Raw genomic sequence first — 18,360 nt, forward strand, 5'->3', positions numbered from 1 at the left:
ACATTCCCTAATATTCTCATTCTCTTATTCTGTTACTGTCTTCAAGCCTTGTTCTCTTTATCTCACACATTCGTAGACTATTATGTTTTTATTTACTTATCTTAGATTCTTATTTGTGTCTTGTTCTATTAGATGCTGATTCTCTTATATTCTTATGAAGTTAATTCCTCGTTGTCTAATTCTCTTATTCTCCTATGTTCCTATTTTCGTCTATTCTTGTTCTCTTATATTCTCTGTGTTTTATTCATTTCTTCCACTGTTCACGTACTCTTATTATCTTCTGTTGTGATCCTCTTACGTTCTTAGGTTTTAGTCTAAAAGTTTTACTATGTTTTTCAAGTTCTTATTATATTATGTTCTTACTATTTTCTGTTTCTATACGCCGCTTCACATATATTCTTTATCACCTTTGTTCATTTATCTGAAGTTTTTTGGTTCTGTTTCCTTATTGTTGTGGTTCTGTTCACTGAGCTGGGAACTTGTGTTGCAGACGTTTCGTCCCCTGTCTAGGTGGCATCCTCAGTGCTTGGGAGCCTCCTGTGAAGCGCTTCTGTGATGTTTCCTCCGGCACTTATACTGATGACATCACAGAAGCGCTTCACAGGAGTCTCCCAAGCACTGAGGATGTCACCGAGACAGGGGACGAAACGTCTGCAACACAAATTCCCAGTTCGGCGAACAGAACCACAAAAACGAGCCCCCGAGCTACAAATCTTCTCCAAAACCCTTTTTCCTTGTATTCTTCTTTTCATTATCATAAATCGTCTTATGGTCTTCTCAAGTTATTTTCTTGTTATCTTGTTCTCTCGTCCTTATATTTAAAGCTTTGTTCTATTATGTTGTTTTTGTCTTATTAGTTTTTTCTTTATTCTTTATGAGGATGTGGGCATCGCTGGTGAGGCAGCATTTATTGCCCATCCCTAATAGCCCAGCGAGTAGCTGAATGTCAGCCACTTTGTTACGGAGATGGAGTCACATGTAGGCCAGACCAGTAAAGTATTGACAAGTTCCTTCACTAAAGAGCATTAGTGAGACAGATGGCGTTTTTAATTCGAGCAGAGGCAATGGATATAGAGCAGTCATTAGATTTTTAATTCCAAATATTTGTTGAAATCAACTTTCACATTTTGTCATGGTTCGCTGGATTTACAGTCCAATGATTACACAATTAAGCCATCACATCCCCATCACATTTTATGAGCATGCTCTCTTATGTTATTCTGTTCCTCCTCACTTATGTAGTTTTTCGCTTATGTTGATTTCTCTTTAATTCTTATGATTTTAATTTCTGCATTTATTTTGTTATTCATAAATGCTCTGTCTCATTTATCTGAAGGTCTAATCCTATTACTCTCCTATGCTATTGTCCTCCTACATTTTAAACTTGAATGTGTTTCTTATTTTAAATTCATGTACCCTTATGTTATTATTGGCATATTCGCTTACGTTCTACTTCCTTTATGTCCTTATTTTCTCTTTCAAATATGAGCTTTTTCTCGGGAGTGCTCATTGTATTAAGAGTTTATTCTTTTCTATTTTTATTCTCGTATTTTTCTTAACCTCTTTTGCATTTCTCTTCTCGCTTTCTTACGCTCTTATATTCTTATTATCTTATTACCAGATGCACTTATTATCTGATGTTCTCAATCTCTTATTTGGTCATTGTGCATTCTGTTCTTACGCTTTTCTAAACATTTAATATTCTCTTTTTCATAATCTCGAAAGTTCTTGTTCTCTTATTCGCTGGCTTCTATATGTGCTTATTCTATTATTTTCGCATTGGGTCAAGTTAAAATTACACAACACCAGTTTGTAGGGGAACAGATTTCCCTGGAAGCAGTATCTTTCATTTGCGCTGCTTCGTCATCAGGTGGTTGTGGACCAGAATCATAAGACACAGAATTTAAAGCAACAAGACCGAATTGTCATGGAATGAAATATTAAACAAAATTAGCTTTAGGCTTTTATCATTAGGAATGATCATTTATTTTCAGTTCCTTCAAATGTAAATCCCAGATTTTTTTAAAAAGTTAGATGATAAACATAGTTTTGAAAATAGGAACCATTGCAGAACAGATAATGCATTGAAGTTGTAAGGTTAAAGTCTGTGTCTCAATGTTCGTTCAGACTGATTGCATTTCTAAAATGGGATTTTCAGAATCTTAAATGAATAATGCAGTTTTCTCGTGAAATAAAATGTTGTGCAGCAAGTACAAAATCATACAAAAGACTTTATATATGTGTGAGTGCAGGGTAGACAAAGTGAGTGTGTGCATATGGGTGTGTATGTCGGCACGTGAGTGTCCATGAGAGCGTGTGTGTATATGTGTGCAATGGAGTATATGTTATTGAAAGGGTACGTGCGTGGGTTTGAGTGTGGGGATATATGTGTGCGTGCATGAAGGAAAGCTTTTTGTGTGAGAGAGATTTTGTGTGAGTGTCCACGTCTGTGGCTATGTGTGTGTGTGCACGCACGCGCCTATGTGTTTATGTGCACGCGTGCACATGTGCGTGCACTCGTATGCATGTTTGTGAGAGAAATCTTAGTGTAGTGAGGTCACCTGTAGTGTGACATGAACCCAAGTTTACGCTTGATGCCATCCCCATGGGTACCAAAATTGGCTGGCAGCCTCTGCTCGGCCACTTGGCATTTTTGCGGAGCTCACAGTCAGCTTTGGAGGATGGACAACTGAAGATTCAAGGCCGAATGTCCTGGACCACTGAAGCGCTCCCCGACTGCGAGAGAACACTCCTGGTTGGTGATTATTTCTGGTTTCGACTCAGCCTTTGTTGTTTCCTCTGCTCTTTATCGCCAAAGACGCTTATATCAGTGCATCATGGTTTATGTTCCATTCTCATGGACTCCTGTTCTATTATTGTCTTTTTCATATTTCATTCTGTTAGGTTGTTATTGTCTAATATTGTTATGATATTCAGTTCTCATGTTCTTATTGTCTCGTTCTCTTACTGCTATACCTTTCCTCTGTTTTGTTTTTATTCTCTCATGTTCTCATGCTTTTAATCTTATGCTCTTATTGTATTATTTGCTTACGGCCTAACTGTCATGATCTTATTCATTCATGTTTCTATGTTCTGAATCTGTTATTCACGGTCTTCTTCTCCAATGATCTTATTCTCTTATGTTTCTATGTTTCTGCTTGGTTATGTTCTTATTCACTTATATGATTCTTCACTTCAGTTCTAAAATGTTTATCTCTTATGCATTTAAGTTCATGATCATAAATGAGATTATGTACTTATTCCCTTATTCTCGTATGTTTTTAACTCGTCATTCACTTTGGATCTTATTTACTCACCATGCTATTCTCTGATGTTCTAATTCACATATTGATGTATGTTCGAATTCACCTATGTTCTTATTATCTAACCTTCACATTCCCTTATATATGTATTCGGATATTCACTTATGTTCTGTTGTCTTCGTGTCTTCTAATTCGCTTTTGTTCTTACAGTCACACGCACCTGTGTTCTTATTCAACTATTTTCTTATTTTCTGTTTAACTTATGTTCACATTGTAATATATTCTTTTTCACTCCTATTCTTATTCTCTTGTGTTTTTATGTTGTTTGTCTCTTATATTCCCCTCATTCTTCCCGATGATTTTATGGGCGTATTTTACCAATCACTTATGTTCTTATTCCTTTGCTCGTGAAATATTTTAGAGATGTTCTTTTTCTCTTATGCTCATCTGTTCTTGTCTTTGCGTATTTATGTTCTCTTATGTTTTATTCTATTCTGTTCATATGTTCCTACTGTCTTCTGTCTGCTCTAACGTCTGTATTTTTTTCTATTCTTGTCTTGAGTTGTTTTTTTCTCTCGTCTTCTCATTTTAGTGTTCGCAAATGCTATGTCGGTGTTATTTTCTTTTTCCCATATGATCTTATGCTCTGACCTTGTTAATCACTAATGTTTATCCTGTCTTATCTTCATGTTCTTTTCTTTGTTCTTATTCACTGAGACGCTTATTTTCTAAGTCTCTATTGTACGTATTCCATTATAATCTCATTATGTTATGTTTTTATTCTGTTGTGTTTTTAGTCTCTTATGTTCTTCCTCTCTGATGTTCTGTTTTCTGTTCTACCCTTATGTCCTTATTGTATTATTTATCTGTCAGTGTTATTCTTATTGTTTTGGTCTTGAATTTGAGTATTCATTTTCTTAATCGCTTGTGCTCTGATGTTCTTGTTCCCCTATGCTCTTATTCTCTAGTGTTCTTTTTTGCTAAAATGTTCATATATTCCGGATATCTTATATTGGTTTTTAGATATGTTGTTTTTCTCTTTTTTTGAGTTTTCATTCTCTTACGTTCTTACCTGAATATTTACACATTTTCTTATGGTCTTATTCTCTTGTGCAATAGTTCACCTATGATATTCCGTTATGTTTTATTTGCATGTTTACTTATGTTTTGATTTGCTTCTGTACTTATTCTCTTTCTTTATTAACTTGCGTTTGTATTTTGTTGTTTTCTTATTCTCCAATGTTAATGTACTTTTTCTCTATTGTTGTCGTTTTTTTTCATTCCCTTATTTTCTTCTTAATTTACTGTCTTATTATTTTATTCTCATGTATTGTCATTCTCTTATGTCCACATTCTCTTCTTCTGCTATTCATTTGGAGTGGTATCGTCTTCATCTCTAAATTCCTTGTTCTCTTACGTTTTTATGCTGTTATTTATTATTGCCATATGTTGCATTCTCACGTATTCATATTCTCGTCACGTCGTTTTCTCCTTCGTTAAAATTCTCTTATTCTCTTTTTCTAATATTCCTTTTCGTAACGAATCTCATCTTATCATTCTTTTATGTACATATGACTCTAAACATATTCTTAATTTGTCTGTTTCAAATGCTTACATTCTAATGATTATCGATGTTATTCTCTCTTATGTTCTTACTGCTTGAAGTTCCTATGTTCTGCTCAGTTATGTTCTTAGTCAATTACTTTGAATTCTATTTTAATCTTCCGATTTTTGTTTCTTATGTTCTTCTTTTCGTAATCATAAATAATCTTATTTACTTATTCACTTACATTCTTATTCTGCTTTTCTCTAATTGTGATATTCTTTTTTATTCTCTCATGATCTTGTGTGTTTTCTCATGTTCTTTTTCTTTTATTTCCCTATGTTGCTGCTCTCTTATGTTCTTATTCACATCAATTGATTTATTTTCTGTTAGTATTATTTTATCTTCTGTAATCATTTTCTTGTTCATAAAAGCACTTATGCTTTTGTGTTCTGAAGGTCTTATTCTCGTAACATCGTATGTTCTTATACTCTTACATTTTAAACACAACTGTACTTTGTATGTCCTCGTATATTTATGTTCCTATTCACTTATTTTCCTATTTTCCATTTATGTAATTCTCTGATTCATGTGCTTATTCTCTAATGCTCTTCTGTTTCTATTCTCCTGTTTAATTATTCCACTGTGTTCCAATCCGGTATTTTTCCTATTTTTGTACTCACTTATGTTCTTACTCACTTATATTTTTTTTCGATTTAAATCTCATGCTTTTTGTATTCTATATTCATATTTGCATATTCATAAATGTTCTTATTTTCTTATTCTCTTATACTCGTATGTTGTCATTCTTTTATCTTATTATTCGCATGGATTCTTCTTACTTTATCACCTTTTGTTCTTATTCGCATATATAACTGCTCAAATTTTCTAACATTATCATGGTCTCACCTTCCCATTCTCTTATGTTCTTATTCATATATTGACTTATAATCTGGTGATTTTGTTCCCTTCCGTTTTTGTTCATTGTTGTTCTCACAGTCTCACGCTCTTATTTGCTTCCTCACTTGTGTTTTGTTTTCGTATTTGCATCTGTACATATTCCCTTATGTTATTCGTATCTTATGTTTTCGTTTCGTTCTGGTCTTATTTTCTTATGCCCTCCATCTCTTACATTCTCACATTCTCTTCATCCGTTATATCCCTCTTCACATATTTATTACTCACTTATGTTCTTTTCCTTGTGATCTCGAACTCTGTCACTCTTTTTTATATATACTTCTATTCATGTTCTCCCATGTTCTTACGCCCATGTGTTCTTGTTCTGTTAAATTCATATATTCCTCCTCTCTTATTTTTGTATTCGCTTATGTTGTTTTTCTCCTTTGTTTTGTGTTTATATTCTCTTCTGTTCTGAGTTTAATATGCATAAAATGTCTCGTGTACTTATTCTACTCCTTCCGTGTGTCATATGCTCTTATCACGTTGTCTTTGACGCTCTTATTATCTTCCATTCCTGTTCTGTAATGTTCTTATTTTCTTGTCCACTTATGTCTGATTCGCATAATACGTAATGTTGTCATTATCTTACTATGTTAATCTGTCCTGTTCTAATTCACTTTTGTTCTCATATTCTTTATCATAGTTCTACAAAGTTCTCATTTCCTAATGTCTTACTCGTTCATATGTTATTATCTCATTGTCTTTTGGGTTCATTCTCCTTTGTTCTCATTCTCTTATTCTGTTATTCCTTCAGAGACATATTCTGTTAATCTCTGATTTTCTTATTAGAACTCAGAATATTGAACATTACAGCACAGTATAGACCCTTCGAAACTCGATGTTGCGCTGCTCATGTCGTGCAATTCTGAAGTCCATCTATCGTACACTTTATGTTTTCATCCCCATGTCTAACGAACGACCATTTAAATGCCCTTAAATTTGAGGAGTCTAAAAATGCTGCAGAGAGTGTGTTCCACGCTCCTACTACCCTCTGAGTAATGAAGCTACCTCTCACATCTGTCCTAAATCTACCACCCATCAATTTAAATCTATGTTCTCTCGTGTTAGTCATCAGCATCAGAGCAAAAAAAGTCTCACTGTCTACAAAACGTAATCCTCAGATTATCTTGTATGTCTCTATTAAGTCACCTACAACGTTCTTCTCTCGAACGAAACTGCCTCAAGTCCCTCAGCCTTTCCTCATGAGACCTTCCCACTGCACCAGGCAAAATCCTTGCAAATATCCTCTGAACCCTGTCCAAAGCTTATCTATCTTTCCAATAATTCAATATCAGAAGTGTAAGTAATACTCCACTTGAGGCCGCACCAGAGCTTTGAATATTTGCAGTACAACGTCAAGGCTCCAAATCTCAATGCCTCCAGTAACAAAACCTGAAACACCGCATGCCTTCTTATCAAAACTAACAACCTGAGTGGTAACTTTCAGGTACACTGAGACCCATCTCTCTCTGTTCATCTGCACTACGAAGAATCTTAGCATTATCCAATACTCTTTATTCCTGTTGCTTCTTCTACTTTTCCCACTTTTCCGCATTAAATTCCATTTGCCACGTCTCAGCACAGCTCTGCAGCGTATCTCTGCCCCTCTGTAACCTGTAACATTGGTCAGCACTATCCCCAACTCCACCGACTTTTGTGTCATCCACAAACTCAATGACCTTAACTTCTGCGCCCTCCTCTTTGCAAAAAATGAAAAACAGCAGTGACCCCCAAAACAGATCCTTGCTCTACATTACGAGTAATTGGATTCCGCCATGAACATTTCTCTTCAACCAGCACCAGTTGCCACCAGTCATCTTCCAGCCCGCCAAATTCTTATCCAAACCGCTAAATCACCCTTAATCTCATGCCTCCGTATTTTGTGCAATCGCTGACCGTCTGGAACCTTATCAAACGCCTTAATGAAATCAATATACACCACATCAATCGTTTCAATCTCATCCACGTGTTTGGTCACCATCTCAAGAACCCAACAAGCTTAGTGACGCATGTCTGCGCTTTAGAAAACTGCATTGATGATACTGAATCAACTTATTCCTCTGCAGATGATAATAAATTCTGACTCTTCTATCCTTTTCCAATACTTTACCTATAAGCCAAGAAATGCACATTTGTCAATATTTACCAGGGTTTCGTCTACTCCACTTATTGAACAATGGAATAACATTTGTAACCCTCCAGTCGTCTCGCACGATTCCTTTGACAATGATCAAAATTAAGGCTCTTTATTCTCCTCGCTGGCTCCCAGACAATCCTCGGATAAATCCCATCTGGAACACGGGTTTCATCGATTTTCGCACTTAGCACAACTGCTAACACTTTCTACTTACAAACATCAATCCCATTTAGTCTAGTTGCATTTATCTCGGCGTGTTCCTCAACATTATTTTATATTCCTTAGATTTTGATTTCTCTTGTTTTATGCTCTTATTCTGTTGTGCTCTAACTCTCTTCAGTTCTTTTTCTCATATCTTCTGATGATCTTACTCTCTTATTGGATTACGCCTGTACACTTATTTTCTTCAGATTTTTCCTCTTCTATGTCTTTTGTTTGGAATCGTAATCTCCATTTGTCTTTTCCAAGCTCTTATTCTCTTATGCTGTTACGTTCTTGATCTCATTTTTCTCACTCCCTTCTGTTCCTGTGTTATGCCTTACGTATATTCTTATTTACCAATGTTGATTTCTCTTTAGTTCCAGTGATTTTATTTTGGTATGTTATCTTAAATGCAATAGTGGCTTGACTCAGCTTTAATTAGGGCCTTATTTGCATCACTATAATATTTTGCGTTTCAAGTCAGATTATGGTAAGAGAATGTGGGTTAAAGTTAAAATTGTTTGTTGTCTAATGATGAATTTTAGAGTTAAGAAACAAATTGTTTTTTAACATTGGAAATTAGGAGTTTTCTGTCACTCCTACTTTACCAGATTATGAAGTGATATGAGATATTTTGGGTGATTCCTTTATTTTGCAGAAGTGCTCACCGCCGTGTCGAAACAGTTTGGGGATCGGGTCCATGATTTCGTCGAATTTAGACAAATCCAGTCTGGATTTGGAGAGATTTGAGTTGATTTTTGGTTGGAAAGGTCCAATAAAATTTAAACACATGCCAATTAGAGGTCCACATCTTTTAAAAAAAAGTGAAGGTGAGAGTTTAATTTTGGTTACTTGTGTTCGGTGAAATGGAAAATGAGATAAATGGCTCTTAATTTTGCAAACATCGATCTGGGATTTGAAGACTATTCCCAAATTTGTTGGGAAAGTTCAGAAAGACAGAAATACGACACAGGTTTCAAATTAGCAAAGAGGTTAGAATGTGGTTTAACCAATGACAAATGTAAAACTGAAAGTGCTAGGAAGTTTATCAAGCCGCTATGTCTGTCAGAGAAACAAACAAGTGCAGCAGAGTTAGAAAAACACTTAAATTACATTTTCGGAAAATTGAGTTACAAGATGAAGAAAAGGAAAGAGAGACAGAGAGAGAGAGAGAGACAAGAGTTAGAAAGAAGTGAGAAGAGACAGAAAGAATGAGAGAAGGAAAAAATAGAGTAAAACGAACTAAAGAGAAGGTGCTGAGTTGAACAAGGAAACATCGAATACAGGGAAAAAGGAAGAGCGGGAATATAAAGAGAAAAGGAGAGGGAATTTAATCTTCAGAATTTGCACCATATCCAGGAAAGTCAAGTTAACCAGGTGGATATGAAGAGAGAAGGTTGTGAGGCATACAAATATTTTAAAACGCTTCCACATTTTGATGAGAATGATTTAGAAGCTTTCCTTATTTCATTTGAACAATTGACTCGGCATTTGGAGTGTTGAAATTGTTGAAAATGTTCGTTCAAACTAGGTTGGTAGGCAGAGCAAGTGAGGTATTTTGTAGTGCTGTCAGTTGAGGTGTCACGTGATTATGAAGATGTCAAGCAGTCTGGAAATGATGACGTATGAATTCGTACCAGAGACGTATCGACAGCGTTTGTGAAACGGAAGGAAGGAACAAGGTCAGACCAATGTTGAATTCGATAGAACTAAAAATCGTAATTTTGATAGATGGGTGCCGTAGTTACAATAGCCAAGGCCGACGTGGCTATCAGAGAAATTAATCTTCTGGAGCAGTTTGAAGAACTCACTTTCAGAGATGACAAGAATTTGTGTGGATGAACAATAACCAATAAGTGAGAATAGCAGCAGAGATGGCAGATAAATACGCACTGGTGCATAAGGCAACGTTCAGCTTTTGACAAGAGATCCATCCTGTGAGGGAGAGAAATTTGTGGAAGTACTGATCTCACACTACAAAATAAAACTAAGAGCACGTTATCACTAGTCAACAACAGGTTAACAAAGAAGCCCAAGAGGAGGAAAACGAAGTGATATCCGGCAGGTGTTTCCACTGTGGTAAAGGAGGACACATGAAGTCATTGTACTGGTCATTAAATTAAGCCACTGTGGGAAAAGATGTGATTAAAGAGGCTAAGCCATTGGCATTCGTGAATTTAGTAAGAGAAGCCCCCAAGTAAAATCGAGGAGCTCGTGGATGGTGCACAGCTTATATACGGGCTGGGTATGGAGTGAGTCCCTGATCTGGAAAATAATTCATCTATCTCGGTAAAGTTTACTCTGAAAGAACACAGATGTAAGGGAAATGTGTTACTATTTTCAGAGATACAGGATCAAGAGGTGAATGTTTTTGCACACGTTCTGACGTGTTCCCCGAGAGAACAGTAATTTGTGGGATAGTTGGACAGGAATTTAGCGTACTTTGTAAGATCAGTTTGGAAAGCAAACTCAAGAAAACTTGGAGTATTGATCGAGTGTGAGTTCCAGGAATACAGTTTATTCTTGGGATCTATTCATCAGTATCCAAGTTGGGAGTGCCACCAGTGTTGTGGAGACACCAACGGAGACCAGGGAATTGAAGATTTAAAAGGTAAGTAACCTGGCATGTTTTCAGACTGTGTAGTAAAACGATCCCGCTATCAGAGGTCACTGCACGAAGCAGAATGTGAAGAGAAAGACGAAGAAATTGAGGTTCAATTAGCGGGCACACTGTTTGATGTAATGGTTCAGGAAAACTGGAACTGACAGGGGGTCAGGCAGAAGTGACTAGATGGAAGGCTAATGGACTTACAACTGAATGACGAGACAATAACAGATATATATGTTGACGTATACTCAGAAAATGAGTCAGAGTTTATTCCTGATGGTTATTATTTTAAAATGGACACCATGCAGAAGAGTCGTGGGGAGAACTGGGCTGAAATACACAAGCTTGTGTTGAAAATAGCATTAAAGGACGGATTATGGGTAATACATGAACTACCAGTACGAGGTCAAATGTGTGAATACGATTCAGGCTGAGGTATGAAAGCATATTTAATGGCCTTAAATGCAATTGGGATGTAAATAACGTTTGCCATCCATGTCATATGTTCCAATAGCTACGTAAGCCACAGCAGTAATAAAAGCAGCAACTTTATTGCCAATTAACACATCGGAAGAAGCTTTCATGCAGGTGATGACTAACTCTGCACATCTCGCCCCAAATTAGAAGCGAGAAGCAGTGCTTGTTAACCATAATGGAAATGGCAAACAAATTTGCGGAGACAAGTCCATTACGGAGGAAGAAGAACAAAAATAGTCGTCGTGGAATCAATAGCTTTCTTCACATGGCTTGGGCCACCCAGGAATACTCAATCAAACTAAGGACAAATTTTACTACTTGGCTATCTCACGAAGTGGTGGATGGTTTAGGAGTACAGCACTTTAAAATAAGTGCCTTCCATCCTGAATCCCAGGGAGCTTTAGAAAGGAGGCATGAGACGCTGAATACCGTGTTAAGAGGGTACTGCCAGGTCCGCCCGAATGGTTGAGACAAAAGTATCCTAGTTGCATTGTTTGCCATTGGGCATGCCCCAAAACAAATCCCATAAGTTTATGCCCTTTGACGTAATATTCTGACATGAAGAGAGAGGCCCTTTGAAAATATTTATGGAGAAATTCATAGCGCCAAAGTAGGAGACCGCGCACTTGGATTATGTATTGGAGGTGATGCAGCGATAAAATCGGATAGGTGAGTTAGTTAAACAGCACCTGAAGTGGCACAGTGTAGAAAGGTACGGGGCAGATCAAATCTCTGAAATTCGGACGTTTTCCCGTGGGGATGACGTATAACCAATTGTAACATTCACTCAAAAGCCTGGCTTAGTGATCCCTATCAAATTGAGAAGAAACGTTGAGTCAGGGAAAAACTCTCTCATAAAGACGCTGGATTCAGTGTTGGGATCCCAGCTTCACTTTATATATAAATGATCTGGATTAAAAGGCTGGTGGCCCACTGGCAAAGTTCGTCTATGATACAAAGTTAGGTGAATAGGCAGGTAGTTCTGAGGGGTTGGGGAGGCTACAGAAAGGCTTGGACAATTCAGGAGTATGGTCCAAGATATAGCTGATGAAATGTAATGTGAGAGAATGCGAGGTTCACACTTTGGAAAAAAGAACACAGGCAAAGACTACTTTATGAACGGTGAGAAATTCATAAAGCCAAGGCACAATGGGATCTGGGAGTGCTAGTACACGATTCATTGCGAAGTGTCTTGCAAGTTGAGAACGTGGTTAAGAAAACAAATGCATTCTTGTCATTTCTCTCGAGAGGATTGGAATGTAAAGGCAGTGAGTTGTTACGAAGACGTTATAAAGCTCTGGTGAAGCCCCATTTCGAATACTGTGTCCTATTGTGTACCAAACCTCAGGAAGGACATACTGGCACGGGAGCTCCTCCAGCGTAGATTCACACAGATGTTCGCTGGAATGGTATGTCTAACAAACGATGAAACGTTGAGGATACTGGGATTGTATTCGTTCGAGTTCAGACGTTTGAGCGGCGATCTAATAGAAACTTACAAGATGGCTTGGAAAAGGTGGACGCTAGGAAATTGTTTCTGCCTAGTGAGGATACGAGGACTCGTGGGCTCAGCGTTAGACTTAGAGGGGATCAATTAAAAAGTAAATGAGGGGACATTTCATCTGCCAGATGATGGCGGGCCTGTGGAATTCACTACCACAGAGCACAGTGGAGGCAGGGGAATTAAATGTCTTCAATGCAGAGATTGATAAATTCTCAATCTCACAAGGAATTAAGGGATACAAGTAAGTGGCGGTGAAATGCCCATCAGCGATGATTGAATGGTGGAGAGGATTGGATTGTCCAAATGGCCTTACTTCCACTCCTATTTCTTATGGTCTAATGGTCTACTGTGGATAGGAGAAAACTGTGACGGGCGTTTAATATGAATATGTTGCAACCTTGTTACAACAGAGAGAGGGCACTGAAAATAAAACAGTTAACTACTGCACCACAGAATGAGAAAACAAATTAGGATGATGGGAATTTTGGTGGACCACAAACTAAACAATGAGGAAGTCACTGAGTACTGTGATGCGTCAGTGAGTTAACTGTCTTAGGAGAAAAAAAAACGCATTTGAAAGATAGCAGCAGTATAATGACAGTTGCAGGAATAACATGGTGAGGACTAATGCCATTGTGCATGGGGTAGAAGTAGGGAATGCTGTTCTGATAAAGCAACACCCCTGTAGGATTAATCCTTTCAAAGCCACGCAAGTGTGGAAGGAGATGGATGGGAGCTCAATGAAAATATCACTGAACCGAGTCAGACTTTATCGAGAAATTTAGAAACTTAGTTACATTATGAAGTGGGAACTTCTGCGTAGTGATGGGCAGATACCTTTATCAGAGAAATACAAAGAGGTTTCAGCGTTTGCGACTCCAAATAGGTTACATCAATTCAAAGTGATGCACTTTCGAATGAAAAATGCACCAACCACATTCCAAAGGCTCATGACCTTATGGCTTATGGCTGCCTTAATAAACAGTGCTGTTCATCCAGATGATGTAGTGATCGTTAGTGAGTCATGGGGAGATCACATGCTGCAGTTGGCAGAGATCTTTGAACGATTAAGAGAAACAAAACTAGTAATAAACTGAAAGAATCAACAGTCACGAAAGCAGAGGAGAGGTTCTTGTCACATGATATCGGTCATGCAATTTGGACACCAACGAGATAGGCATTGGAGCTGTGCTGCTGTTCGAAGATCATGATGGAATTGAACGCCAGTTGGTTACTGCACACTAACCTCCATACCTTCCAGACAAAATACTCTACGATCGAAAAAAAGGATTATTGAGTTTCGTACTGGCCTTCCAACAGTTTAATGTTTATGTGACAAATGATGTGTCAGATCAAAACTAATAAAAGACAAGAATATGAGTATTATCCGTTGGAGTCTTTTGTTGCAGATTCTTAATGTAGGCATTGTACATGTTATGGATCATAAAAATTTGGTTACAGATGTGTTATTGCTGATTTAACAGAAAAACTACACATAAGATTGAACGGATAACAATATGATATATAGAAATACATATATGCGTGTGTGTGTGTGTGTGTGTGTGCGTGCGTGCGTGTGTGTGTCTGTATATGCGCAGTCGCGCACGCGCGCAGGAATTAATATGAAATTACATTACGGCCCTACGCATTTCCTTGTAATGGTGGTTAAAACCTGAAAAAACATCTTTTCACTGTAATGGCTCATATCTTTTTGGTAAGTGGGGAGATGTTATAAAGTTGCGGGTGTCAAATGTATCTTAAAAAGAGAGTGAAGACGGTTTGGCAATGAGAGCTTTCAGGTACCAATCATGTGAATGACGAGCAGTATCAGAATGTAACGGAAATTTGAAAATATACCACATTTCATTGTGAAACAAATACCCAAATTTCGGTTAGTATGTTTGCAAGGATACAAATTGATTTTTAAAAATCAGTTTAAATTATGCCCCAGCAAATTAAAAATTGATTATTTTGAATTTATTGTTTTGTAAATATCATACCCCTGAAACGATCCAATGCTTGGGCATTAAAGAATCGGACATTTTAACAGCAAGACAGAGTGAGACTAAATGTCATCGATAGAGTAAACTGGCCGCAAATTACTCCCGGTCGAAGTTTCTTTTTTGTACCAAACATCCTTCCACGAAAATATCGAAGATGACCCAGGGAAACCTATAGCCAGAGGGAGATGGAAACTGACACTGAAAGACTTTGTGTGGTTTTGAAAATAAGTTGGTGAAATTTTAATTCATAGTTATTGTAAAAGTATATTTTTGTACAGTTGAAGGCCGATAACAATTCGTTAAGAGAAACTGGGCTTAAAGTTGTAAATCGTTTTGCTAAATGTTCACTTTTAGAGTTAAAGAATACATTGAGTGTTTAAAATATACTGGAATTTCGTAGTTCTTTGTCACTCATACTGCGACAAAATCTGAGGCCAGGCCGATTTCCTGGGTGTTTGGTTTGTTCAGCAGGAGGGTTTTCCACCTTGTCGAAGCAGTGTCAAGCAAAACATACCTGACACACCCAATTACCGCAGAATATCCTGAAAAGTTACCAGAACAATTTCAGTGATTCCTATGGTAGGGACGACTGAACTGCCTTCCCATGCTTCATGTGCAACAACGACATCATAGTTCTTTTTTCTGTCACTGCCTCTGAGAGTTTGTGGTGGAATTTGCAATAGAGGATTAATGTTGTCAGCATTCCAATGAGATGTTAGCGTTAGCTATTGTTTATCTGCAGCTGATATACTATCTTCTGTTAAATACACATTCTTGTTTAATATAGAAATGAAATCGCTGCATTCTGTATGTGTTTCAATATTGAAAACATATATATATATATATATATATATATATATATTAATATGAGTACACACACATACATACAGCCAGATCTGATTACCATTGCAGTAATCGCTGAGGCTAATTAGATTTGTGTTAGCCATGTGAATTGGAAAATATGTGAGCTCGGGAACAGACAACTGCAGTTTTGCTGACGACAATAAGACAATAACTATCCGAAAGTTCAGAATGTTTGACGACGAGCAGAAGTGCATTGGCGAAGTCGGGTCTGGGCACAACATAGAGTAATCGAGTTATAGAGTTGTACAGCATGGAAACAGACACTTCGGTCCAACCTGTCCATGGCGACCGGATATCCCAACCCAATTCAGTCCGACCTACCAGCACCCAGCCCACATCCCTCCAAATCCTTCCTATTCTTATACCCATCCAAATGCCTCTTAAATGTTGCAATTGTACCAGCCTCTACCATATCTTCTGACAGCTCATTCCATAGACGTACCACCAACTGCATGAAAAAGTTGCACCTTAGGTCTCTTTTATATCTTTGCCCTCTCACTCTAAACCTTTGCCCTCTAGTTCTGGACTCCGCGGCATCAGGGAAAAGACTTTGTCAATTTATCCTATCCATGCCACTCATAATGTTGTACACCTTTATAAGGTCACCCCTCAGCCTCCGACGCTCCAGGGAAAACAGCCCCAGCCTGTTCAGCCTCTCCCTATTGCTCAAATCCTCGAACCCTGGCAACATCCTTGTAAATCTATTCTGAACCCTTTCAAGTTTCACAACATCTTTCGGATAGGAAGGAGACCAGAATTTCACGCAATATTCCAACAGTAACCTAACCAATGTCTTGTACAGCCACAACATAACCTCCCGAATCCTGTACTCAATGCTCTGACCGATAAAGGAAAGCATACCAAACGCTGTATTCACTATCCTACCTACCTATGACTCCACTTTAACGGAGCAATGACGCAGCACTCCAAAATCTCTTTGATCAGAAAGACTCAGTAGGACTTTACTAATAAGTGCATAAGTCCTGCTAAGATTTGCTTTCGCAAAATAGAGGACCACGCATTTATCTGAATTAAACTCCAGCTACCACTTCTCAGCCCATTGCTACATCTGCTCAAGATCCTGCTATAATCTGAGGTAACACTCTTCGCTGTCCACTTCACCTCCAATTTTGGTATCATCAGCAAACTTACTAACTGTACCTCTTATGTTCGCGTCCAAATCATTTATATTAACAACAAATGGTTGAGGACCCAGCACTGATCCTTGTGGCATTCCAGTGGTCACAGGCCTCCAGTCTGAAAAGCAACCCTCCACCACCACCCACTGTCTTCTACCTTCGAGCCGGTTCTGAGTCCAAATGGTTGGGCCTCCTCACCTTGCTAACTAGTCTCCCATGGGGAATATTGTCGACGTCCCTTACTAAAGGACACATAGATCCCGTAAAACACTCTGCCCTCATTAAATCCACCTTGTTAATTCATCAAAAAATAATTAATTCAATTTAACGAGAAGTAATTTCCCACTCAGCACGCCATTGCTGACTATCCATAATCAGGCTTGCCTTTCGAAATACATTAAGTCTTGTCTCTTAGGATTCCCTCCACAACTTACCCACCGCCGACGTCAGACTCACAGGTCTGTAGTTGCCTGGCTTTCCCTTATATCCTTTCTTAAGTAAAGGTATCATGTTAGCCAGCCTAGTCTTATGGCACCTCACCTGTGATTATCGATGACACAATTTTCAGCAAGTGACCCAGAAATTACTTGCCTCACTTTTCACAGAGTTCTGTGGTGTGTCCTGATCACGTCACGGGGATTTATTAACATTTATCCGGTCCAATACATCCGGCACTTCCTCCTCTGCAACAAAGTTTTTGTTTTCAAGATAACAACATCCATTTCCCCACAGACAACATTTTTCATGCCACAGATGATACGTTATCGATGGGGCAAGGGCAATTATAATGCGATTAGGCAAGGTTAAGATACAGAGAATGTAGTAGCAAAATGCGAGGGATGCAGACAATGGAAATGTGAAGCTGGTTTAAGGAACAGATATTGAGTTTCCTCGATAGGTATGTCTCGATCTGGCAGGGAAGAAGTGAAAAGGTAAGGGAACCATGGTTTATTACAGAAATTGCATCTCTTGTTAAGAAGAAGATTGAGGCTTATGTGGTGAGAGACAAGGTGGTTTAGATGATGCGATAGAGCGTTACTGATTAGCTGGGAAGGATTTAAAGACAATGTTCAGAAGAGCAAAGAAAGGGCACGAGCAGTCTTCAGCAAATAGAATAAAGGAGAAACCTAAAGCCTTCTGTAGGTATGTGAGGATTAAAATGATGACGAGGGGAAGGAATAGGGCCGGTCAAAGAAAGAAGTGGGATGATGAGTGGGGTCCCTGTGCATATGGGAGAAGTACTAAACGAACATTTTTCATCAGTTTCCACTCAGATAAAGGAGAGTAATGTCGGGGATAAGAATGAGATAAGAGATATTAGAATAGAAATGATCGCTGTTAGTTATGAAGAGGTGTTATCAATTCAGTTTGGTTGAAAGTAGTCCAGTCCCCTGTGCTGGTTGGGATTTGTCTGAGGATTCTGTGGGAACCGATGGAGGAGATATAAGAGCATTTGGCTTTAATATTTGAGTCGTCACTGTCTACAGGTTTACTATCAGAGGACTAGAGGATCGCACATGTGTGCCCTTGTTCCAGAAGCACAGCAGAGATGACCCAGTTAATGACATATCAGTGAACCATATTTCTGATGTAGGAAAGGTTTTGGAAAGGATTATAAAAGTTAAGATGTATAATCATCTGGAATGTAATACTTTGATTTC

Source organism: Chiloscyllium punctatum, chromosome 35 (genome assembly GCF_047496795.1).
Source record: "Chiloscyllium punctatum isolate Juve2018m chromosome 35, sChiPun1.3, whole genome shotgun sequence".
NCBI classification, from domain to species: Eukaryota; Metazoa; Chordata; class Chondrichthyes; order Orectolobiformes; family Hemiscylliidae; genus Chiloscyllium; species Chiloscyllium punctatum.